Genomic DNA, 26,204 nt, shown 5'->3' with positions numbered 1-26,204 from the left:
CTCTCTCTATCTATCTATCTATCTATCTATCATCTCTCTCTCTATCTATCATCTATCTATCTATCTATCTATCTATCATCTATCTATCTATCTATCATCTATCTATCTATCTATCATCTATCTATCTATCTATCTATCATCTATCTATCTATCTATCTATCTATCTATCTATCATCTCTCTCTCTATCTATCTATCTATCATCTATCTATCTATCATCTCTCTCTCTCTATCTAAATATCCTCTCTCTCTCTCTCTCTCTCTCTCTCTCTCTCTCTCTCTCTCTCTCTCTCTCTCTATCATCTATCTATCTATCATCTATCCAACCACCCCACTGGCTAGTTCACCAAAGCAGTGGTGCCAATTTGTACCCCACCAACAGTATGGGAGCAGATTGGCACCCCAAAACACTACCAAGTCTTGCCTGTGGGTGGCAACATTTCAAGCCATCGCTATTTTCTCCTGCACACTTTCTGTGCTGGTTGTTTTCCACCAGGGCAGAGCCAGGACTCAGTTCCCCACCGACCCCAGGCTGACCCCCTTTCCCTGTGTAATTCGTTGTTGATGTGGGCAGCCTGCCGAGTCTCTGGAGCGACTTCAAATCCCCGTCGTGTTCCGCAGAAGCGACTGGATGATTCACCCCGTGCGTCGGTCAGCAGCTGCGTCATATTTCAGATGCTGTATTTCATTGTTTCGAATGGACCCGCACCACAGCCACTGCCTGATGGCTTCCCGCTCTGTGGACGGGCCGGGCCACGGTGGTGTCCCCCTCTGCTCGCCGGCGAAGGGTGTCACTGGGCTGTGCGCCCCCGTCCCGGTGGTCCCCAAGAGGCCAGGAGAAGAGCCGCAGGCCGGCAGGGGTGCCTTCGGAGTCTGGAAATTTGCAGCGCGGGTCGCACAGACGGCCTTGCGCTGCACAGCTCTCTGCATAATGCATGAGATTTGATTTAATGTCGTTGTTAATTCTGGGGCTCACAGTCGTGGGCTCCGGGGAATGCCATCATTTTTCTTTCTTCCCTTTTTGTTCTCTTTCTGGCAGCGGGTTTCTGAAGCAGCTGTGAGCACGGAGGCCTCTCCCAGGAGCGGTGCACAGGCCCAGTGGCTTTTTCCAGAGCTTGTGACCAGGGACCCGGGGCCCAGTGCCTTGGGCTCCACGCTGAGCCACACTGGGGGACCTGCTTAGGCCTAGCCATGGTGGGTCAGAGATGGAGGGTTTGGGGGTGAAAAGAAAGGGAAAGAAAAGGAAATTCAGTAGGAAGGACGGAAGGAAGGACAGAAGGAAGGAAGGACGGAACGAAGGACGGAAGGAAGGAAGGAAAGAAGGAAGGAAGGAAGGAGGGAGGGAGGGAGGGAGGGAGGGAGGAAAGGAAGGAAAGAAGGAAGGAAGGAAGGAGGGAGGGAGGGAGGGAGGGAAGGAACCTAGCTATTCAGAAGGCTGAGATCAGAGGATTGACGCTCAAGATCAACACCAGCAGAAAACCATGAAACTCCATCTTCAAAATAACCAGCGAAAAGCAGGACTGGAGGCATGGCTCAAGTATAGAGTGGAGCAAAACAAGCAAGCTAAAGAAGAAAGGGAGGCCGTGAGCTCAAACCCCAGCTCCAGGATTGGGGCGGAGGCAAACAAAGGAAGGAGGAAGAGAGAATGGAGAGGGAGGAGGGAAGAAAGGAAGCAAGGAGGGAGGGGGGAAGGAAAGGAGGGAAAGAAGGAGGGAAGGCAGGGAGCGTGGGAAGAGGGAGGAAGGAAGAAAAGGAGGAGGAAGGGGAAAAAAGGAGGAGAAAAAGAGAAACAAAGAAACCAAGAAAGGAAGCAGGGACAGTGTCGCAGCAGAAACGAAACGACTGCAAGGTTCAGAGAAGATCCCGATGGCCGTTCAAGGTTCAGAGAAGATCCCGATGGCCGTTCAAGGTTCAGAGAAGATCCCGATGGCCGTTCAAGGTTCAGAGAAGATCCCGATGGCCGTTCAAGGGAGGAGAGTCTATCCTAAGAACCCATCGGGCATGGAGGAAGTGACCTCAGGGCCTGGGACCGCCCACTGCCCCAGGGAGGCGTGACCAGGGCGGTCAGGAAGTGACCTCAGAGCCTGGGGACCACCCCCCCAGCTGGGCCAGTTACCTGGGTTACAGGTGCTGGGCGGGCCTCTGGAGAGGGCCCGGAAGGAAAACAAGAGGGGAAGGGGACATGAGCCGGGCACCGGTGGCTCACGCCTGTAATCCCAGCTACTCAGGAGGCCGAGATCTGAGGATCGCGGTTCAAAGCCAGCCCGGGCAGGAGAGACCGTGAGACTCCTATCTCCAATAAATCACCAGAAAACCGGAAGTGGCGCTGTAGCTCAAGTGGTAGAGTGCTCGCCTTGAGCTGAAGAGCTGAGGGACAGCGTCCAGGCCCAGAGTTCAAGCCCCACGGCCGACCAAAATAAAAAAAAGGGGACATGGTTGGGCGGAGACACCTAACAACGGCCTGCTTTCAAACCGCAGGGAAGGGACGTGACAGAGAAGAAAGAACGGAAAGGAAGACCCCGGGGAGATGGGTGAAGGTGGGCACTGACCTGTGGCCTCAGCAGACACGGCTGAGGGACGGCCATCTGCGGAGGAGGGAGGGGGAGGGGGAGGGGGAGGCTGTGCCCAGTGCAGAGTCCGCAGATGGGGCTGGGGCCAGCTTCTGCCCCTTGGGGCGTGTGCCAGCTGAGGCCGCAGCTCGGGGCAGTGGCGGCCCCTGTGGTGGCTTCCTGGGCTTGGGTGGCCATGGAGAGGCCAATGCATCCCCGAACTCAAAGATGTGGAGCGGGGCGTGCGACGCAGACGGGCGACAGAGCAGGCGTGCGAGGCAGACGGGCGACAGCGGGGCGTGCGAGGCAGACGGGCGACACCCCGTGCAAGGGTGCCCTAGGGAAGCCCATCGCTCTGCACAATGAATACACACGGGTTAAAATTGCTCTTCAGAAGGACCGGGACGCATCCGTGGGAGCTCCCTGAACCCTCTGCCCCTCCCGACCCTGGGACCAGACCCCCAGGTGACATGGAGGTGGAGCATCAGGCCAGCCGTGTCAGCGCACAGGGGTGATGCTAGCTGCACCCGTGGTCCTGGTCCAAGCCTGGCATTCCCAGAGCTGGAGGAGCATGGGAGGTGTGTCCCCGCTTATGGACGAGAAGACCGGGGCCCGGCTGCCTCCCTCTGCCTCCCACAGCTCCTCACCGAAGAGCAGAGCTACGAGGTTCCAACCCCAGCCCTGCCGCTCACCAGCCGGGTGGACCTGCCTGAACTCGGGGCCTGGGCGCTGTCCCTCAGCTCTTCAGCTCAAGGCGAGCGCTCTACCTCTGAGCCACAGCGCTACTTCCGGCTTTTTTCTTTTTGCTTATGTGGTGCTGAGGAATCGAACCCAGGGCCTCAGGTGTGCGAGGCAAGCACTCTACCACTGAGCCACCTTCCCAGCCCCGTCTGCATGTTCTTTACTTCCCTGGGCCTCCAGCCTATTTGTGCACCAGGAACAGGATCAGGCTTCTGCCACTGTCGCTGGGACAGGTCTATGGCTTTCAATTGGTTTTCAGTTTGGCAGGAGAGAGGGCTATTTGGGGGGTGGGGGGGGTCTGGTGCGGAGCTTGAACTTGGGGCCTGGGCAGTGTCCCTGAGCTTTCTCGCTCAAGGCTGGCGAGCCACCACTGTGAGCCGCAGCTCCACTTCTGGTTTTCTGCTGTTTTGTTTTGCTGAGCCCTGCCAGGCTGGCTTTGAGCTGTGATCCCAGGATCTCAGCCTCCTGAGTAGCTGGGATGACAGGCGGGAGCCAGGCCGGCGAGGAAATGACCGCTGGCGTCCGGCTGCGAGGTGCTGTTCCCTGGGGTGTCCTGAAGTCCAGCACCCGCCAGGCCCTTCTGCCTGACCATGCTGAGAGCACAGCCCCTCCGGCCACCGCGGGCGCCCGTGGAGGGCCAGCAGCTGGGCCTCCCCGCCAGGCGCTGGCGCCTCGCAGCCGCCGGGCTCAGAGAGGCCAGGGAGCTCCCTGGTCACGGTGCATTGGTGAGCAGCCGCCATCAGGGCTGGGCCGCCAGGGCCCCGTCTGGACGGCTCCCTTCATGCCATCTGTTCAGACCTCCTCCTCCTGCACTGTGCTAGGACCCATGTATGAGAATGGAAGAATGAAACTCATGGTTGTGAGGTTTTCTTTTTTTGTTCTTACGGGGCAGGGGTACGGGAGGAGGGGCGCAGAAGGGAGGAAGGTGAACAAATGCAGGCATGGAACTCTGAAGACACTCTATGGAGAGTGAACTCTACACCGCGTGGCAGGAACAGCATGGGGAAATGGGCAAAGGAAGGAGTAAAGCTGGGCGCTGGTGGCTCACGCCTGTAATCCTAGCTACTCAGGAGGCTGAGATCTGAGGATCGCGGTTCAAAGCCAGCCCAGGCAGGAGAGACCGTGAGAATCCTATCTCCAATAAACCACCAGAAAACCGGAAGTGGCGCTGTAGCTCAAGTGGTAGAGCACTCGCCTTGAGCTGAAGAGCTGAGGGACAGAGCCCAGGCCCAGAGTTCAAGCCCCACGACCGACAAAAAAAAAAAGGAAGGAGTAAAATCTCCACCAGAGAAGCAGACGCATCGCCCGAATCATAAAACACCTTGATAGTAAGTACTAATACGTATGTCGAGTGCTATGTGAAGATCTCTGGTCCCCTGGGTGCCTCCTGGAGTGAGTGCTGGGCCCGCAGAAGCAGGCGGACAGCGTGGCCCTGTCCCCGGATGTGCCGGGAGTCCCAGCTGCTCAGGAGGCTGAGATCTGAGGGTCGCGGTTCAAAGCCAGCCCCGGCAGGAAGGCCAGGAGACTCTTATCACCAATGAACCACCAGAAAACCAGCCTTGAGCTGAAGAGCTGAGGGACAGCGCCCAGGCCCAGAGTTCAGGCCCCACGACTGACAGTGTGAGCACTGGCGGCTCACACCTGTGATCCTCGCTGCTCAGGAGGCTGAGATCTGAGGACGGTGGTTTGAAGCCAACCAGAGCAGGAAAGTCTGAGAGACTCTCGTCTCCAACAAACCAGCAAGTGGAGGTGAGGCTCAAGTGGCAGGGCGCCCGCGCTGAGTGAAAAAGCCAAGCAGCAGCCTCAGGCCCTGAGTTCGAGGCTCAAGGCCACGCATGGGTGCACGCGCATGCACACATGCACAGTTACACACCAGAATTCAAAATAACCTGCTCCACAGATGAATGGAGCCAAAAACGGTGGTATCTATACACAATGGACTATTATGCAGCCATTAGAAATGACAAAATAATGGCATTTGCAGGGAAGTGGATGGAGCTAGAAGGAATGATGTTGAGCGAGGTAAGCCAAGAGCAAAGAGACAAACAGTACATGGTCTCCCTGATAAGTGGATGCTAAATCCAAAATGTTAGGTGATACGACAAAACTAACAGGACTTAAGAAACAAAGAACTCCCACTCATCTGGTCGAACCACTACCAAATATCCCCATGCTGCTGATCACATATATGGTATATAACATGTGAGCACTGTTACATGTTACAGACTGTGATAGACAATTTGCTCCAGGAAAGTTAGAATGCACTTGTGACTTTAAATGAGCATCATTATTCCACAATACTGTGAAATTCGGGAAATTATGTAATCAATCACAAGCAAAAAAAAAAAAAAAAAGAACCTTGGGGAAGGTAAGGAGGGAAGGGATGGTAGGGGGAAAACAATGGAGGGGGTAACAATGTTCAATAGGAAGTGTACTCATTACCTCACTCATGTAACTGTAACCCTCTGTATAATATCTTTACAATAAAAAAAAAATAACCTGCTAGACATTTGTCACGGCCCACACCCTAAGAACATGGGAGGACCTGAGAGTCAGAAGCGCATGTTGTCTACTGTAAGGCTGTGTCTTGTGGCCCCTGGCCATTGGGACGGGACAGCTAGTCCCAGAGCACCCCAGGAGGACACGGCGCGTGAGCCCGTGGACCTCAGCATCTCCCGCTGTCAGGGGCGGGGAGGCGGCCCGGGCGCGGCCCTCGGGGCACACCTGGGGCCCGGGCGCGCTCCCGGGGGGTGTCCGGGGGCTGAAGATCCTCTCTATCCTCTCCATGAGCAGCTCGGTGAGCAGGTGCAGTGGCACCAGGCGCTCAGGGAGGCGGCCCCCTGCGCCGGCCAGATCAAGTTCAGCCCGAACACGCAGGCCAGGTTTGAGCTGCTCATCTTGTTAAAGATGCTTTCCTGGGACACCCGCAAGAGACACGGGGTCCTGGAGGTCACGCGCGCGTGCGGCCAAGGGCGGCGGTGGGCCGGAGTCCGTCCCCACCCGGGGGGGGGGCCAAGCTCTGGGGAGAAAACTGGACTGGGGCCTCTCCCCAGTTTCCTCGGACTGGCTGCAATGTGCTGGGGGAGCCCCCGGTGTGGCCCTGACGTGTCCCCTGGCGTTTCTGAGTCCCCCCCCACCTCCCCTTCTGCTTTGGCACTGAAGCAGGAGCCAGGCGGCCTCATGAGGTCAGCGGGGGCGAGCGCAGGACGCACGGCCCACGGGCTCCCTCAAAGAGTGGGGCAGAACAGCCCCTCTCCCAGCCGACGCTCCAGGCCAGCTCAGGACTCCCCCGGCCCGGCCTCTGTCCTGCTTCCTAAGCGGCACCAAGAGCAGAGACAGGGGAGTCTGGGGGCAGGCAGGGCAGGCTGGGGGGCAGGCTGGGGGGCAGGCTGGGGGGCAGGCAGGGCAGGCCGGGGGGCAGGCTGGGGGCAGGCTGGGGGCAGGCTGGGGGCAGGCAGGGCAGGCTGGGGGCAGGCTGGGGGGCAGGCTGGGGGGCAGGCTGGGGGCAGGCTGGGCAGGCTGGGGGGCAGGCTGGGGGGCAGGCTGGGGGCAGGCAGGGCAGGCTGGGGGGCACGCTGGGGGCAGGCTGGGGGCAGGCAGGGCAGGCTGGGGGGCAGGCTGGGGGCAGGCAGGGCAGGCTGGGGGGCAGGCTGGGGGGCAGGCTGGGGGCAGGCTGGGGGGCAGGCTGGGGGCAGGCTGGGGGCAGGCTGGGGGGCAGGCTGGGGGCAGGCTGGGGGGCAGGCTGGGGGGCAGGCTGGGGGCAGGCAGGGCAGGCTGGGGGGCAGGCTGGGGGGCAGGCTGGGGGCAGGCTGGGGGGCAGGCTGGGGGGCAGGCTGGGGGCAGGCTGGGGGGCAGGCTGGGGGGCAGGCTGGGGGCAGGCAGGGCAGGCTGGGGGCAGGCTGGGCAGGCTGGGGGCAGGCTGGGGGGCAGGCTGGGGGCAGGCAGGGCAGGCTGGGGGCAGGCTGGGCAGGCTGGGGGCAGGCTGGGGGGCAGGCAGGGCAGGCTGGGGGGCAGGCTGGGGGCAGGCAGGGCAGGCTGGGGGCAGGCTGGGGGCAGGCTGGGGGGCAGGCTGGGGGGCAGGCTGGGGGCAGGCTGGGGGCAGGCTGGGGGGCAGGCTGGGCAGGCTGGGGGGCAGGCTGGGCAGGCTGGGGGGCAGGCTGGGGGCAGGCTGGGGGCAGGCTGGGGGCAGGCAGGGCAGGCTGGGGGCAGGCTGGGGGGCAGGCTGGGGGCAGGCCGGGGGGCAGGCTGGGGGCAGGCTGGGGGCAGGCTGGGGGCAGGCTGGGGGCAGGCAGGGCAGGCCGGGGGGCAGGCTGGGGGCAGGCAGGGCAGGCTGGGGGCAGGCTGGGGGCAGGCGGGGCAGGCTGGGGGGCAGGCTGGGGGCAGGCTGGGGGCAGGCTGGGGGCAGGCAGGGCAGGCTGGGGGCAGGCTGGGGGGCAGGCTGGGGGCAGGCCGGGGGGCAGGCTGGGGGCAGGCTGGGGGCAGGCTGGGGGCAGGCAGGGCAGGCTGGGGGCAGGCCGGGGGGCAGGCTGGGGGCAGGCCGGGGGGCAGGCTGGGGGCAGGCTGGGGGCAGGCTGGGGGCAGGCTGGGGGCAGGCAGGGCAGGCCGGGGGGCAGGCTGGGGGCAGGCAGGGCAGGCTGGGGGCAGGCTGGGGGCAGGCGGGGCAGGCTGGGGGGCAGGCTGGGGGCAGGCTGGGGGCAGGCTGGGGGCAGGCAGGGCAGGCTGGGGGCAGGCTGGGGGGCAGGCTGGGGGCAGGCCGGGGGGCAGGCTGGGGGCAGGCTGGGGGCAGGCTGGGGGCAGGCAGGGCAGGCTGGGGGCAGGCTGGGGGGCAGGCTGGGGGCAGGCTGGGGGCAGGCTGGGGGGCAGGCTGGGCAGGCTGGGGGGCAGGCTGGGGGGCAGGCTGGGCAGGCTGGGGGGCAGGCTGGGCAGGCTGGGGGGCAGGCTGGGGGCAGGCTGGGGGGCTGGCTGGGCAGGCTGGGCAGGCTGGGGGCAGGCTGGGGGGCAGGCTGGGGGGCAGGCTGGGGGGCAGGCTGGGGGGCAGGCTGGGGGCAGGCTGGGCAGGCTGGGGGGCAGGCTGGGGGCAGGCCGGGAGGCAGGCTGGGGCAGGCCAGGGGCATGCCAGGGTCAGGCCGGGGGGGGCTGGGGGGCAGGCGGGGCAGGCCAGGGGCAGGCTGGGGGGGCAGGCTGGGGGGCAGGCCAGGGGCAGGCTGGGGGGGCAGGCGGGGCAGGCTGGGGGCAGGTGGGGCGGGCATGGGGGGGGACCCTGGACCCCCAGGCCCCTCACCTCATGCAGGAAGCCCACGAGGTAGTGGAGGATGGCATAGTTGTGCTTTGGGAGGTCCTGCAGGATCTCACGACAGTGGCTTACGCGCAGGCTGCTCTCCACGCCTGCGGGCACAGGGCCGGGCTGAGCGGAAGCGCCCGGTGCACAGCCAGGTGCTCAGACCCCTCCCCTCCCCTGCTGAGGCAGCAGGACCCAGGCGCCCCAGGACCCGCCACCCCAAACGTACTTGTGATGCCCAGGATCTGCTCATAGGCCTGGAAGGTGAGCAGTGGCGCGGGCAGCTGGCAGGGGAACGTCCTCAGGATCACAGCCGGGACGGGGATGTCCCCGTAGAGGTCAAAGTCCAGCGGCTTCCCTGCAGGCAGCTCCAGCTCCGTCCGGGTAGGAGCACTGCAGTGGGGGCTCCTGGCGGGCCGCCTGCCTTCCCTGGAAGGGTGCTGGTTCCCAGCCCGTCCTGTCCCCTCTAGATGCGTGGATAGTGGACCCACTGCTGCGGGCCAGACACTGCCTGGTGAGCACGATTGTGTGTGTGTGCCAGTCCTAGGCCTTGGACTCAGGGCCCGGGATCTCTACCACTGGAACCACAGCCCCTCTTCCAGCTTTTGGTGGTTAACAGGCAAGAAGGATCTGCCTGGGTGGCTTTGAACTGTGATCCTCAGATCTCAGCCTCCCGAGATTACGGGTGTGAGCCACCTGCGCCCTGGTTGGCTTGGCTTTGGGGTGTCCTCAGCTCGATGCCATTCTCCCATGGGAGGGGCTGAGCGTGGGGGGCCTGGGAAGGCCCACAGCGTTCTGGAAAACCACACGCCTACCAGGTGTGACTGGCAAAATGGCAGGGAGGGGGCCATGGGCGGGGCCTGGGTGCTGGCAGGGTGGGTGTGGGCGGGGCCTGGGTGCTGGCAGGGTGGGTGTGGGCGGGGCCTGGGTGCTGGCAGGGTGGGTGTGGGTGGGGCCTGGGTGATGGCAGGGTGGATGGGCGGGGCCTGGGTGGTGGCAGGGTGGTGTGGGAGGGGCCTGTGATGGCAGGGTGGGGGCTGTGGGCGGGGCCTGGGTGCTGGCAGGGTGGGGTGTGGGCGGGGCCTGGGTGATGGGCAAGGTGGATGGGCGGGGCCTGGGTGGTGGCAGGGTGGGTGTGGGCGGGGCCTGTGGTGCAGGGCGGGGCTGTGGGCGGGGCCTGTGGTGGCAGGGCGGGGCTGTGGGCAGGGCCTGGGTGATGGCAGGGTAGGGTGTGGGCGGGGCCTGTGGTGGCAGGGCGGGGCTGTGGGCAGGGCCTGGGTGGTGGCAGGGTGGGGTGTGGGCGGGGCCTGTGGTGGCAGGGTGGGTGTGGGAGGGGCCTGTGATGGCAGGGCGGGGCTGTGGGCGGGGCCTGGGTGGTGGCAGGGTGGTGTGGGAGGGGCCTGGGTGGTGGGCAAGGTGGATGGGCGGGGCCTGGGTGGTGGCAGGGTGGGTGTGGGCGGGGCCTGTGATGGCAGGGCGGGGCTGTGGGCGGGGCCTGGGTGATGGCAGGGTGGGGGTGTGGGCGGGGCCTGGGTGGCAGGGCGGGCTGTGGGCGGGGCCTGTGATGGCAGGGCGGGCTGTGGGCGGGGCCTGGGTGATGGCAGGGTGGGTGTGGGCGGGGCCTGTGACGCAGGGCGGGGCTGTGGGCGGGGCCTGGGTGGTGGCAGGGTGGGTGTGGGCGGGGCCTGTGACGCAGGGCGGGGCTGTGGGCGGGGCCTGGGCGCTCACCTTGGTCATACAACCTCTGCACTTGGCGGATGGTCTGGGCGCTGGCCGACCTCCGGAACAGGCCCTCCGTGCGCAGCCCTGTATGGGGAAGAGACATGGGGCATCCCAGAAGTTCCAGCAAGCACACCGGGCTTCCCGAAGTTTCTGTGGCTCCTCCTGTGCCTGAATGGATAGCTCTGAAGCCTGGCTCTAGCTTTCCCCACTTTGTTCCTTCTCCACGTGCCTGGCACCTGGCGGTCCCCAAACAGGTGACTTCCCATGAGGCCTAGGGCTGAAATACCCAGCGCGGGGGGGGGGGGGGCGTGCCATGGACTCAGCTGAGCAAGGGAAACGCTTTGCAGTGGCGGCCACCCACTGCGGGAGCCCTGACGGTCCCCGCTCACCCCGGTCCCGGGAGGGGGTGACGGGTCGGGGACCCGGAAGCAACGGAAGCCAGAGGCGCAGGTGCCGGCACGCATGCGCGCCCGGAGGTCAGCAACTGCTCGGGGCCACCCTGGACCCGGGCAGCCGGGGGCAGGCAGACCGCAGGCCGCGGCGCCCGGCCCGAGTCCCTCGTGGTCACGCCCAGCGGCTCCTCCAGCCCGTCCTCCGTCCCCCGGCCCCGGCGGAAGGAGACCCTGACCACAGCCGCTCACAGCACCGCAGGGATGAGTTCGCCGCCATTCTCCGCTCTGAGGCTGGGGCTCCGGGCCTCCGGGGAGGACGTGGGGAGGGTGAGGCCCTGGCCTGGGGCTCCGCGCGTCCCCCGCGGGTGCACCGGCACTGTGGGGCAGAGGAAGGCGGGGGGATGGGGGGGAGCTGTGTCCCCTCCCCCTCCAGGCCACGCCCCCCACCAGCCAGGCAGCCCCGCGCGGGCAGGGCAGGGGCAGGGCAGGGGCTGGGCGCCTCAACCCCGCACGGGGCGCCGGCCCGAGCGCGGTGGCCGTCACCCGTGATCAAGGCAGATATCCGGGGCTGGGAAGGTGGCTCAGTGGTAGAGCGCTTGCCTGGCATGCCTGAGGCCCTGGGTTCGATTCCTCAGCACCACATAAGCAAAAAGAAAAAAGCCCAAAGTGGCGCTGTGGCTCAAGTGGTAGAGCGCTAGCCTTGAGCTGAAGAGCTGAGGGACAGCGCCCAGGCCCAGAGTTCAGGCCCCACGACTGGACCCCCCCCCAAAAAAATAAATAAAAGGCAGCTATGCAAGGGAACCTGAACCCAGAGCCCCGCCTCCCCGAGCCCCGCCTCCCGGAGCCCCGCCTCCCCAGAGCAAGCCCCGCCTCCCCGAGCCCCGCCTCCCCAGAGCAAGCCCCGCCTCCCCAGAGCAAGCCCCGCCTCCCCAGAGCAAGCCCCGCCTCCCCGAGCCCCGCCTCCCCAGAGCAAGCCCCGCCTCCCCGAGCCCCGCCTCCCCAGAGCAAGCCCCGCCTCCCCAGAGCAAGCCCCGCCTCCCCAGAGCAAGCCCCGCCTCCCCGAGCCCCGCCTCCCCCGAGCCCCGCCTCCCCCGTCCTATTTGCACGCATGCGGCCTTTTTCTTTTGTGCCAGTTCCAGAGCTTGAACTCGGGCCTCACTCACACTTTTGCTAGTTTTGCGCGAGGCAGCTCACCTCTGGCTCCAGGACCCTCACAGTTCAGTCCTTTACCTATGACTCCGGATCTGCGCTCCGCTGGGAGGGCTGTGTGCACGCATGCGTGAACGGGCCTCGGGGTCCCCCCACCCCCATCAGCTCCAGCCGCCCGACCGTGGCGAGTGTTCTGCTTTGTGCTTTTGAACTTAAATCAGCAAATTAACATTTGGGAACAGGATTTGGTTATGAATGTTAGTGACTTTCATTCATTCGCAGTCCAAACAACGTTCGCGTGTGGCGCTTTAGTTAACGTGTTTACTGCCATCTTGCTATAGTTACTGGCAATGAAATAGCAATCGCAGGCAAAATGCCTTCGAAGCCCCGGGCCGGGTCCCGCGGAGATGAGGGGTCGTTCCTGTGCTCCTGTGTGAGGCCGGGTTTGAGCTGGGCCGCGCCACGTGACCTGGGTGCCCTGCCACCGACACCCCCAAGCACTTTGTTGCGTTCATGGGCTGATTTTGTGTTTTTAAGTGTCTCTACTGAGTCGTGAACTTAGGTTCTTATTCTTTGGATTGGCTTTTATTGCTCAAGGTGGGCACTCTACCACTTAAGCCATGCCTCCACTTCCAACTTTTTGCTGGTTAATTTGACATAAGAATCCCCTGGATTTGTCGGCCTCCTGAGTGGCTAGGATTACAGTTGTGAACCACCAACGCCAGGCTGGTTGTTTTTTTAAAATTGTTGTTGTTGGTCATGGGGCTTGAACTTGGGGCCTACACACTATCCCTGAGCACCTGAGCTACAGCACCACTTCCTGTTTCCTGGTGGTTATGTGGAGGTAAGGGTCTCATGGACTTTTCTGCTTGGGCTGGCTTTGAACCATGATCCTCAGATCTCAACCAGCTGAGTGGCTCCAGGCTTTTTTTTTTTTTTTGTCAGCCCTGGGTCTTGAACTCAGGGCCTGGGCACTATCCCTCAGCTTCTTTTGCTCAAGGCTGGCACTTTACCACTTGAGCCCTGGTGCCACTTCCAGCTGTTTCTGTGTATGTGGTACTGAGGAATCAAACCCAGGGCTTCATGCGTGCAAGGCAAGCACTCTACCACTGAGCCACCTTCCCAGCCCCCAGGCTGCATTTTAAAAATCCATTAGATAAGAATTAGGCAGAAGGCTATGGTGGACACAAGGCAGGCCCGGCTGAGCCTCCAGACCGAGGGACTGAGGTGTGGAGCCCACCTTGCCCAGGTTCCCTGCACATTACAGCCACCAAAGCAGCCCTGGCCCCGCAGAACCAAACCACGGCGCCTGGCTGTGGGCACAGAGGCCTGGGGACTGCAGGGAAAACCATCCCCCAGAGGCAAGGTGTCCCCAGGCCCAGCACCCCCGGCGCCCCCTAGAGGGGCCATGGTCACTGCAGGTGTCTGCCCTGTCAGGTGTCAATCACTCATCAGTAATGCTGGGTGATGCTTGGGAAAGGGTAGGCTGTAGCATGAAGACAGGAAAAGAATGGGGGAAAAAACAGTCGGCTTGGTAGTCAGTTTGTGCTCCTAATACATCTGGGGGCAAACTTTCTTTTTGGTCAGTTGTGGGGCCTGAACTCAGCCTGGGCGCTGTCCCTGAGCTCTTCTGCTCAAGGTTAGCACTCTACCACTTGAGCCATAGCGCCACTTCCGGCTTTTTCTGCTTATGTGGTGCTGAGGAATTGAACTCAGGAACTCATGCATGCAAGGCAAGCGCTCTACCACTGAGCCACCTTCCCAGACCCCTGGGGACAACCTTTCTACTTCACATTTAATATTTTCTTCACCCCAGCTTCTCAAGGTGTTGGTGGAAGGACCTCAGTTTAAGGCCAAATGTCAGGACCCTCACATCTGAAACAAGCCAGGCAAACTCAGAGGCAGAAAGTAAGTTCTCAGGCACAAACTCAAGACTCTATCTGAAAAATACCAAAAGCAAAAAGGCCGGAGACCTGGGTCAGGCGGTAGAGTACCTGCCTTACAAATACGAGGCTGAGTTCAAACCCAGTATCACCATCAGAAAACAACAAGCAAAAACCCAAAACATCGAATGAAAAAAAAAACAAACAAAACAAGATTATGAGATCACGTGAGAAATAAGGCAGCACACAGAAGCAGAAGAGAGAGGGGTGAGCTCAAGGTCCTGGGGCTGCCACTCGTACGGTGGCCGTGTGGGCTGTGGAATGCTCACGCGCGTGCTGCCCAGGCCCCTGGAGGGGACCGCAGCACCCCGGCACCCGGCCCTCCCTTGGTGGGTCAGCCGACGGCCTGGCCCGGCCTGGAGGCCGAGGTGTGGGCTGCTGGGCGAGCCGGGAGGCCGGGGTGCCGTGGTCTGCGGGGTCCAGGGATGGACATGGAGGTGGCCCTCAGCCCCAGGGGTGGCCGGCGGGGGCGGGAGGACGGTGCAGCGTCCTGGCTCACTTACTGCAGGCTGACCCCGAACTGCTGCGTGGGCAGCGGCGGCCTGGGGGGCGGCGGCCTGGCGGGCGGGGTCGGGAGGCCTCTGTGCAGCGCCTGAAGCTTCTCGGCGTACCTGCAGGCGCGGCCGAGGCCGGTCAGCCCCCGCACAGCCCTCGGGGAGCCGGGGCGGCCGCCTGGGCGCCCGGGGGTCCCCCGCCCTCCCTCCCTCACTAACTAGGAGGTGTTGGGTTGTGTCTCCTGGCTAGGGAGAGGTGCCAAGCAGAGGTGGAAGGGCCTGAGAAGGAGAAGCCGCCCTCTGCCCTCCGCCATTCCCAGCGCGATGCTTGCTGCTCCATTCCCAACACCAAGGTTTGGCCGGATCTATTGTCCCAGGTCCCAAACCGGGATGCAGCCGGGATCTGGGTCTTCAAACCTCAGGGCTACCCCTGGCCAGGGCCTCAAGACCAGCCTGGGGCCTGGGGAACACCCAGCCCCATGGTCCCAGCCCAGGGGGCCCCGGGGCCGGGTCTGAGGGCCACTATGGGCAGCACCGGCCACCAGAGCCAGTCGGGAGCTCCGGAGCCCCGGGGCACCTGTGTGCCCCATGGGCCCCAAAGACCAGAGCTGGCTGCTTCGTGCCCCCAATCCAGCCTAGGGGCCGTCTGCCAACCTCCACCACTTCCTGAGCCCGTCCCCCAGCGCCGGCCCCTGCCACCCAGCAGCCTGCGTCCCCGTCACCTGGGCCTCTGGGGCCCTGCCCAAGACTGTCTGGCTCTGTGCCCGCCTCTGCCCGCCGGGGCTCTGCAGGAGTCCAGTAGCTCACTCCCACGTGAGGGCAGAGGGCAGCGAGTGTCCCCTCCGCCAGACACCCTGCTGGCTGCTTCATCTGGCTAGCTCTCCCTAGGGAACTACTACGATCACCTCCTCCTGTAAGCCTCCAGGATTTCTCCTCTACCACAGCCATGTCTGACCATGAGCCTCACTAGCTTGGGGCCCCCGAGAGGGCAGGGGCCATTCCCGCCCACTGTCTACCCTCCCGCACAAGAGACCCGACCCCTCCACTCCGGCAAGGCCTCGGCCCCGTGCGGGCATGGTGCCAGGGTTCTGCCCCGAGAGAGACGCGGAGGGCAGAGAGAGCCTGGGGCCAACTCTCTGGAGACCTCTCTGTCCTCAGCCTGCCGCGCAGAGGTCCTGGGGTCACCTGGTCCCGCTTCAGCCTGGAAGCGACGCGCCGATTACTTTCAAGGGAACACGGGGCAGGAGGCCCCAGAGCACCCAGAGCCCTGTGCACCCGCTCAGCTCCCTCTGTGCTGCCGAGAACCCGCAAGCCTCCTGCTCAAAAGCAGCAGCAGCGCGCAGCGGGCCGCGGTGTGGCTTAGGTTTTTAATCGGTTTTGCCAGCAGAGCCCCGCCGGGCCGCCGGCTCCCGGCCTCTCCGTCCCACCTTCTAAGGAGCGTCTGGGTCGACGCTGCCGCCGACCTCAGGCCCACGCCTGGCGGGGCGCACGTGTGCGGCTTCCCCATGAAGGGGACAGGGCTCTGGGGAGGTCAGGCTGGGCGGGGCGGGACTCACCGCAGGACTTCCGGGGAGCCGGCAGCTGGTCACACTGGAGCTGCTCCCGGAGCTCGCTCAAGTGGTTGAGATAGGCGACTTTCCCCCCAAATTTGTGACTGGGAAAGGAGAAGCAGGATATGGCAGTTAGGCAGAATATGGGGGAGGGGGAGGGAGCAGGGAGGGGGCGGGCAGCAGGTCTGCCAGACGCCCCATTGACCGGCGTCAACTCAAACATCACCGACTTGAGGCTTCTCTTCAGGCTCTGTGAGGCCTCACCCCCCCAGGCTCATCTGCATAAAAACACCTGCCTCCAATAGCATCCTCCCTGACAGGCTCATCTGCATAAAAACACCTGCCTCCAATAGCATCCTCCCTGACAGGCTCATCTGCATAAAAACACCTGCCTCCAATAGCATCCTCCCTGACAGGCTCGTCTGCATAAAAGCATCTCCATGATCTGCATAGAAGCCTCAGACTGGGGGGTCCAGCAAGCCAGAGCCTGTCCTGACAGCTCTTCCAGGAAGTGCTGGGATCAGGAGACCAGGTGGAAGCAGGCTCCGCAGGGCGGCTGCTGTGGGGGGGGGTCCGTGGGGGCCCTGCAGCTGCCTATCTCCAGTGGTGAAGACTAAACAGGACCCCTGGAGACCCCGCTGTAGTCGGAGAAGCCCGGCCACGTCCAGTTCCTCCACGCTCTCCTTGAACCACTTCCCTCAGGGCCTCGGACCCTCCAAACAGGGAGCCCCTCCCCCGGCCGGGCAGGAAGACAACACAAGCCTTTGAACAAATCAGTTCCCATGCCTTCCCCATATTCCCGTTATGAATGAGGCTCAGTTTCGTCCTTTGCAAATTCACTCCCTTTTATTTAATTTTTTTCCAACAGTATTATTTCCCTCGTGAGTATATTTAATACGTGCGGGTCTGCGCGCAGGCAAAGAACAGCACGGTTACCATAGAAGCAATGTGAGGTACTCAGCAAAAATCAAACCTATTTTGTTACTGTGACAGCAATTTGTAAGTCTGGAGGCATGTGGGTATTTGTATATTTTCAATGTTTTAGGGGGTGGGGGGAGAGGGAGAGGGAGAGAATTCTGCATGCACTGGCTCCCCCTTGTGGACAAGGGAGAATCCATCAGCCCTGGGTGCCCAGCACCAGCAGAGTGGCTTTTTCCAGGATTCTGCCAGGCACTAAAAGCTGGGGCTGCAGAAAAGCCCCCGAATCACCCGGCGCCTGAGGCCAGCGGCCAGGTCCTTCCCGGGCCCCTGCTGTGACCCCCTGAGCAACACCGTGCAGGAGCCCACCCAGGGGTGCTCGAAGGCACAGCCCCACGCGGGAGGAGGGCTGCAAGGCTCAGGGGTACCTACCAGCAGCAGTGACAGACTTGCTCCTGCTTCCTCCCCAGAACTCCTCCCCAAACAAGGTCTGAGCTCATAATCAACCAGAGCCAACCACCTGAGCCCTGTGACCTGAGGAGCTCAGATCTTCAGCTCAAGGCACGCGCTCTACCATTTGAGCCACAGCGCCATTTCCAGTTTTCTGGTGGTTAATTGGAGATAAGAGTCTCACAGACTTTCCCTGGCTGGCTTTGAACTGTGATCCTCAGATCTCAGCTGCCCGAGTAGCTGGGATGACAGGCGTGAGCAGCCAGTGTCTGGATCTCCATGACTCGTGCTCATCCTGTACAGGCCAGCCCTTAGAGGCTGGTCCTGGGATCACAAACCTCCCCTTCCGCATGGCTGGGCTCAGGGTCTCGTGTGCACCTGTGTGCACACATCCGCAAATCCAAGTCCTGGGGGCATGAACTCAGGGCCTGGGTGCCATCCTTTAGCTTTTTCTGCTCAGGGCTGATGCTCAATTACTTGAGCCACACCTGCATTTTGGCTTTTTGCTTTTTTAAAGTGGAGTCTCATGGAATTTTCCTGCTCAGGCTGGTTTCAAACCAGGCCCCCCGAGTGGGCAAAGTGGGGGACAGGCTCTCCTGACCCCCGCGACAGAAGCTGGACAGGGAAGCACGCCATGGGACCCCTACGCACCCGGGGTCCGCTCTGGGCAGCACGCACCTGATGAGCGGTCTGAAGATGCCCCAGGGCACCTTGATGAAGCTGGCCGGGTGCAGCGCGTACAGCGCCTTCAGGCTCTTCCGGTACCTGAGGAAGAGGCAGAGAGGCGGTCGGCCCGCGGGGTTCAGACACCCCGGCCGGCATCCCCCACCTGCACTGCAGGAGTGGCCAGCTCTGGACACGGAATAGAAAACAGAACACAGAACGGTTCACACTCAGAGAAAACCCTAGGATCTTCCCCAACCCCTGCCCCTGGCACCCACGCAGCCCCAGGGCACCTGGCTGAGAACAACGCCCACCGTAGCCTTTCTAAAACCCCTACGCCAGGGACACGAGGGCACTGTGTGGCTGCGTGGCTTGTAGCAGCAAAACCTAGTAAGACCCTAAACGCCAGGCCGGGAGAGGCTTCTTCGTGCCCTTCCCTCCATCCGGCCTGACTTCCCAGCCCCCGCTCTCCTCCAGGGTTGACACAGAAGTAGGCACCCCCTGGGGCCGGACAGGGGTCACGTGGCATGCTGAGACTCCACAGAGCCGTGTTCTGTGCAGGGGACTTGTGTCCTTCAGGGAGCCCCCACCCAAGAGGGCCTCCGCATGGCCGTATGGGCCAGCCAGCACATGCTACGGCCAGCCTCTACCCTCCACCGGGACCCACTGCTCAAATCCCACGACCCAGTTGACAAAGCTGTGGATACTGGCTGGAAGAAACAGCCATTCTTAAATAGGAAGTACTCCCAACTTATACTTATATCCTACTAAACACAAAAATTATACACATTCACACTTCTCACAGTGGCCACACCTGCCTACCATATCTAGATGGTGGACATGTGTATAAAGACGGTCACGGCCAGGGCTGGCAGCTCACGCCTGTGATCCCAGCTATTCAGGAGGCTGAGATCTGAGGATCAAGGTTTGAAGCCACCCCAGGCAGAGAAAATCCATGAGATTCTTATCTTCAGTGACGTACTAAAAAGGCAGAGGTGGAGATGTGGCTCAAGTGTCAGAGTAGCAGCCCTGGCTGGAGAGGTCAGAGGTCAAGGGAGAGAGCAAGGCCCTGGGTTCAAGCCCCGGGACCAGCACAGAATGAGCGAGTCGCTGCTGCGTATCCACCGCCTCTGTGGTGAGCGTGGACTGTGTCTGGTGACGTCACCTTGGTGGCACTGCCAGCCAGCCGTCCCTGCCTGCTTGGGCCAGCGACACCCCCTCTGCGCCGGGCAGGGGCCGAGGAGCCCTGGGGCGGCCGGGAGCCCTCTGTGCGGCCGCACCAACGTCCGCCCTTGGAGCCGGGGGCGGGGCCGCGGGCGAGTGCGCACCCGCGCAGGGGTCGGGTGTGAACGCGCCCATCCTTCGCAGAAGGGGCTGAGGAGGGGGGAGGGCGGCCCGCGGCCCCCAACGCAGACTCGGCGCGGGGCCAGGCTTGAGGCCTCCAGCGAGGACTCACCAGCGGGCAGCACCCCGGCCCGGGTGGGCAGGAGATTCAACGCAGGTCCCGGCGCCGCCCCTGCCAGCTCTGCCTCAAGGCAGCGCCCGCCGCCCAGAGGACGCAGCCGGAGGATGGACGCAGCCGGAGGACGCAGCCGGAGGACGCAGCCGGAGGACGCAGCCGGAGGATGGACGCAGCCGGAGGACGCAGCCGGAGGACGGACGCAGCCGGAGGACGCAGCCGGAGGACGCAGCCGGAGGACGGACGCAGCCAGAGGACGCAGCCGGAGGACGCAGCCGGAGGACGCAGCCGGAGGACGCAGCCGGAGGACACAGCCGGAGGACGCAGCCGGAGGACACAGCCGGAGGACACAGCCGGAGGACGCAGCCGGAGGACGCAGCCGGAGGACGCAGCCGCAGCGGGTTCTGAGGCTCCAGAGGCCGTGGCAGCCCGTCCTCCACAGCGGCCCGGCCTCCACAGCGGCCCGGCCTCCTCCCCATCCTCCTCCCTGTCCTCCTCCCCGTCCTCCCCGGCCTCCTCCCCGGCCTCCTCCCCGTCCTCCCCGCGGCCTCCTCCCCGGCCTCCTCCCCGTCCTCCCCGCGGCCTCCTCCCCGGCCTCCTCCCCGGCCTCCTCCCCGTCCTCCCCGCGGCCTCCTCCCCGGCCTCCTCCCCGGCCTCCTCCCCGGCCTCCTCCCCGGCCTCCTCCCCGGCCTCCCCGCGGCCTCCTCCCCGGCCTCCTCCCCGGCCTCCTCCCCGGCCTCCTCCCCGGCCTCCTCCCCGGCCTCCCCGCGGCCTCCTCCCCGGCCTCCTCCCCGCGGCCCGGCCTCCTCCACAGCCCCTGCCCCCCCCCGCGGGCCCGCCCCCGGGAGTCTGGCCACCCACTTCCGGCCGAACTCCTTGTCGGCGCCCCGCCGCCGGCGCAGGGACGGTGGTTCCGGCCGCTGAGGCCGTGGTGGAAGTAGACGATGGCGCGGTCGTTCCCCACGTCCTGGTCCAGCGCGTGCTTCAGATACTCCGCAGCCGCTGGTGGCTCCGCTGGTCCGAGGGCGGCCGCGGGCGGCAGCTGGAGGGGGCCCGCGTCTCCCCAGCCGGTCGGCCCCGCGCGAGGCCTGGGCGCGGCCTACGGCGCCCAGTCACAGCGGAGGGGGCGCGGCCTACGGCGCCCAGTCACAGCGGAGGGGGCGCGGCCTACGGCGCCCAGTCACAGCGGAGGGGGCGCGGCCTACGACGCCCAGTCACAGCGGAGGGGGCGCGGCCTACGGCGCCCAATCACTGTGGAGAGGGCGTGGCCTATGGCACCCAATCACTGTGGAGAGGGCGTGGCCTATAGCACCCAATCGTGGCAGACAGGTTGTGGCCCATGGCGCCCAATCACAGCATAGGAACATGGCCTATGGCGCCCAATCCCAGTGGAGGGGGACACGGCCTATGCCGCCCACTCGCAGCAGAGAGGGGTGGCAATGCCAAGGGCGGTCTTTTTTGGTTTGGTCGGTTGTGGGGCTTGAACTCAGGGTCTGGGCGCTGACCCTGTTCAAACGATTGAGTCACGGTTTTCTGGTGGTTAATGGACATGAGTCTCACAGGGACTTTTCTGCCCGAGCTGGCTTTGAACCACGATCCTCAGATGGCCGACTCCTGAGGAGCTGGGATTACAGGTGTGTGCCGCCGGCACTGGGTACGGTGAGCTTTGTTTTGCCCAGCACCTCTCTATGAGCCCAGCTCTGGCCTAGGAGAGCTGGCAGTGACAGGTGGGCGCAGGGGCTCCACACGGCCACACAGGTGACACACAGAGGACCCTGGTTCTCCTGGGGGTTGAGGGAAGGGTTTGTTGGTCTTACAAAGTCTTGAAAAATGTTCATCGTGGCCCACTTAATTACAAACCATCCCTAGCCCGGGTGTGACGGGATGCCAGGGTTTGCTCTGCTTTGTCCTGGGGCCTGGCCCTGACTGCCCACGCCACCCCCCTCCCCTGGGATGCCAAGGCCTCCTGCCCTGATGGGAAGCCTACCTGCCACCTGCCGGGTGCCATGACTGGCCACGTCATAGAATGGGTGGCTCGGGCTCAGCGCAGGGTCCTGACCAGCCATGGTGCTGCGAAGGGCCTCCCACCGGCGTGACGCTGCCTCGTCTCCCCGCAGCTCTACAGCAGACACAGAATTCCAGGTCAGGTGTATTCACAAGGCAGGACAGGAAAGAGCGGAGGAGCCCTCCCAGGCCCTGCCCCAAGACTGTCTCCTAGCTGGTCCAGCGGCTCACGCCTGGAATCCTAGCTATGCAGGAGGCTGAGATCTGATGATCAAGGGTTTGAAGCCAGCTAGGTAGGAAAGTCCATGAGACTCTTATCTCCAATTAACCACTAAAAAAGCAGGAAGTGAAGCTGTGGCTCAAGGGGTAGAGCGCCAACCTTGAGCTAAAAAGCTCAGGGATAGCGCCCAGGCCCTGAGTTCAAGTCCTAGAATAGGCACAGAAAGAGAAAAGGAGGGGGGGGGGAGAGGGGAGACAGAGAAAGAAAAGGAAAGAGAGAGAAAGAAAAAGAAAGAGAGAGGGGAAGGGAGGGAGGGAGGAAGGGAGGAAGGGAGGAAAGGAGGAAGGGAGGGAGGAAGGAAGGAAGGAAGGAAGGAAGGAAGGAAGGAAGGAAGGAAGGAAGGAAGGAAGGAAGGAAGGGAAAGAAGTTCATAAAACCGTCAAAGCTGGATGGAGGGACAACGTGGGAACAGACGCAGCAGTGGTGGGCTGTAGTCGTGGACGCCACTGCAGAGAGGTCACTTCTCCTCAAGCTTCTACGTAGATACAAACACAGAAGCCCTAGTGTGCTTTCCCAGAGAAATTAATACACAGACTCCAAAATGTAAAATGTATTGGGAACTAAGGAAGAACCAGAAGAGCCACGCCTGTACCACACAGACTTTCCTGCCCGGGCTGGCTTTGAACTGAGATCTTCAGATCTCAGCCTCCTGAGCAGCTGGGATGACAGGCGTGAGGCAGGTCTGGCAGTGCAGTGCTGGCTGAGCTTGTGGCTGCGTGGAATGGGAGAGTACACACGCCGTCCCACAGCCACACGCTCAGTTTCCAACAAGGGTTTTGGGCAAAGATCGTGGGTGGACGCCAGGACGGGGGCGGCGGGGGGGATGCCGGGGCTGACCCCACCTGGGATCTGCCTACTCTGCAACACCCACACTAGTGACAGCCACGCCGGAGGCCCCTGCCTCGGTTGGCCCAACTTAGCAGAGTGAGCGTGGGACAGGTGGACATTCAAGCACAACACTGAGAGTGATCTTGCTCCAAAGGTTTAACGTGGATCTCAGCCTCCAGTGCTAATCCTGAGCCTTTAGGAAATAACAGACAGACCATGAGGTGAAAGAACCAAAGCACTGGGGAACAAGCCGCCCTGCAGGACAGGATGGAAGGTTGATGTCATTCAAAAAGAAAAAGGTGAGGGAGGCCAGGCATGGTGACACATGCTTGTAATCCTAGCTATTCAGAAGACGGAGATAAGGTAGATCTCTGATACTAGCCCAGACAGAACGATCAAGAGACTCCATCTCAGTTGGTGAGTTGCGGGTGGTGGCCATGTCTATGGTCCCAGCTACTCAGAGGTCAGAGGATTGAGGTCCATTTCCAGCCCAGGCTGGAAATTTTCAGACCCAGTCTGAAAAATAACTAAAGCAAAAAGGGCCAGGGCATGGCTGAAGTAGTGGAGCACCTGCCTAGCAAGCACAAGACTCTGGGTTCAAACCCCAGTACTGCTGTAAATAAGGAAGCCAATGGAAAGTGAGCTGTTGTAGGGGGAAAGAAGCCAAAGAGGGGCAGGTGTGGATGGCACAGCTGTAAGCCTGGCACTCGGAGGTCGAGGCAGGAGGATCGTGAGTTCAGGGCCAGCTGGGACGACACGGGGAGACTCCTCGGAGGTCGAGGCAGGAGGATCGTGAATTCAGGGCCAGCTGGGACGACACAGGGAGACTCTAACCCTCAAAAAATAAAAAATGAGGCTGGGCACTGGTGGCTCACACCTATAATCCTAGCTACTCGGGAGGCTGAGATCTGAGATTGAGGTTCAAAGCCAGCCCAGGCAGGAAAGTCCGTGAGACTCTGATCTCCAGTGAACCACCAGAAAACCACAAGTGGCGCTGTGGCTCAAGCGGTAGAGCGCTCGCCTTGAGCTGAAGAGCTGAGGGACAGCGCCCAGGCCCAGAGTCAGGCCCCACGACCAGACCCCCCCCCCCAAAAAAAAAGATGAAAAGAAACCACAGGCTGGCGGTGTGTTCAAGGCCACGCCGTGGTCAAGGCGACCACGCAGGGCCACACAGGTCAAGGCTCACTGGGCTTGGCACTGAGGCCAGCCAGGACTAACTGCACCTGCTGCTCTCCTGCGGTGTCTGACAGTGGTCCCAACCGCCCAGACCCCAGGTGAGCTTGTCCCTGTCGCCGCCCCCAAGACCCGCAGCACCTGTTTCCCACACCCTGCCCAGTGTCGATGAGCCCCGGCCATCTGCTCTCAGGCTGGACACTGCGGTGTGGCCACTGCCTGGCCCAGGCTGAGAGAGGAGCCCAGAGCTGTCGGCTGTGGGCTGCAGGGCCCGGCTGGCAGCAGGGGGAATGTCTGGGCAGCGTCCACACACACACACTCACACACACACACACACTCACACACACACACTCACACACTCACACACACTCTCACACACTCACACACACTCACACACACACTCACACACACACACTCACACACACACTCACACACACACTCACACACACTCTCACACACTCACACACTCTCACACTCACACTCTCACACACACCCACCCACACACACACTCACACACACACACTCTCACACATACTCACACACTCACACACACTCTCACACACACTCACACACACTCACACACACACTCACACACTCACACACACACACACTCTCTCACACACACACTCACACACACTCTCTCACACACACCCACACCCACACACACTCACACTCACACACCCACACTCACACACACTCACACACTCACACACACTCTCTCACACACACACCCACACCCACACTCACACACACACACTCACACACTCACACACACACACTCTCTCTCACACACACACTCACACACACTCACACACACTCACACACTGACACGCTCACACTCACATGCTCACACACACACACACTCACACACATGCACACACTCTCATTCTCACACACACGTACACACGCACGTGCAGCTCACACACACATACATACACGCGCAGCTCACACACACGTACACACACGCGCAGCTCACACACACGTACACACGCACATGCAGCTCACACACACGTACACACACGCGCAGCTCACACACACGTACACACGCACGCGCAGCTCACACACACATACACACGCACACGCAGCTCACACAGCCACTTGTGGAGCCACCGGCAGTCCCACCGGCAGTCCCACCGCAGCCGCCCGGCCCGCAGCCGGATTTCCTGGGTCACCTGACGCGGGCGGGGAGGGGCAGGAGCGCCACCGTCCTGGTGCAAATTCAGGATCACATTCGCCCTCCTGGCAGTGTAGGCAGGTGCCAGGGCCCCGGGGCACAGGCCCGCAGAGCTGTCCCTGAGCCTGTTTGCTCAAGGCTGGCACTGCGCCACTTCCGGTTTTCTGGTGGTTTATTGGAGATAGGAGTCTCACGGTCTCCCCTGCCCCGGCTGGCTCCGAACCTCAATCCTCAGACCGCAGCCTCCCATGCAGCCAGGAGGACAGGCGCGGGCCAGCGGCCCCTGGCTGACGGTCCGCCCTGCACAGCCTCGCTCTTGGGGCCAGCGCTCAGGGCTCTCAGCCAGCATGACGGCTCTCTGCTCACCATCCTCGGCCTGTGTCTCCGGCCTCCCTCAGCGGCTCCATGTCACAGGGACAGAAGCAGCCACCGAGGTGAGAAGAACCCTACACAACACTCAACACTCTCCCTCATCCTCCCTCTCTCTCTCCACTACGCTATGCAAATCATCCAACTGTTCTACTTACAATTCACAGCAAAATGGTCTGTTGGCAGTTCTCCTAATGCCCCCACTACAGCGAACACGGCTCCCCCTGCATGCACATGAGCTCAGAACCGCATCTGCGGAGTAGTGGGGGGTGGGGAGGGCACACAGCGGACGGCCGAGGCTCGGGCTCGGAGCTGGGCGCCTGGCAAAGGGCTGGGGGGGCAGGGGGTCTGCCACGCGGCCCCTCCTTGCCAGGCCTGGAGGAAGGGGTGCTACCCGGCCACGCCCACCCAGGCACCAGTGCTGACCCCCGGATGTGGCATTCAGGGGGGGGCGGGACCCCAGGGCCCTGGCCTGGGCCTTCGCTGCCACCTCCATTCTGCAGGTCACCTTCCAGGTGAGGGACCAGGAACCCCGGAGCCTGGCTGAGGATCCAGGAGAGGAAAGTGCAGATCCTGAGCAGCCCTGGGGGGGCTGTGCCCCACCCCGTCAGCCCCTGTCCACAAGCCCCAGGAGCCCCTGGCTCCTTGCTGACAGCATGTTGGTGTGCCTAGCTGCCTAGAGACCAGATGAAGACTGAGGACTCAGGACAGGCCTGGAGGCTCAGGCCGTGAGCCTGGCTGCACAGGAGGAGCACCACTCAGCCAGCCGGGGCCAGACAATCCAGGAGACTCAACCAGCAAAAGCCAGAAGTAGTGCTGCGGCTCAAGTGTAGAGGGCCAGCCTTGAGCGGAAAAACCTGGCAAGAGCATGCAGCCCTGAGCTCCAGCCCCAGTCCCAGTGTGCACGCGCCAGGGCACCAGCCCTCCTCCCGCGGTTGCTGCCCTGCCTCTGCCACTCGGCACACACAGCTCTGCGACCCCCCAGTGTCCCGTGGCCCTGTCCCAGGGCTCCCAGGGACCCAGGCAGGCTGCACCTCTAAACCCTTTGCACAGAGCAAAGCCCCCACCTC

At 62.7% G+C, this 26,204-nt stretch overlaps 1 pseudogene; it reads right to left on the bottom strand.

The window, feature by feature from the left end:
* Nucleotides 1-634: 634 nt before the first annotated feature.
* On the bottom strand, nucleotides 635-25,114 carry LOC138827215 (rho GTPase-activating protein 8-like; annotated as a pseudogene).
* Nucleotides 25,115-26,204: the final 1,090 nt, after the last annotated feature.

Source organism: Dipodomys merriami, unplaced genomic scaffold (genome assembly GCF_024711535.1).
Source record: "Dipodomys merriami isolate MVZ:Mamm:240054 unplaced genomic scaffold, mDipMer1.0.p SCAF_1513, whole genome shotgun sequence".
Classification (NCBI taxonomy): domain Eukaryota; kingdom Metazoa; phylum Chordata; class Mammalia; order Rodentia; family Heteromyidae; genus Dipodomys; species Dipodomys merriami.
This window is presented reverse-complemented; position numbering and strand designations above follow the sequence as displayed.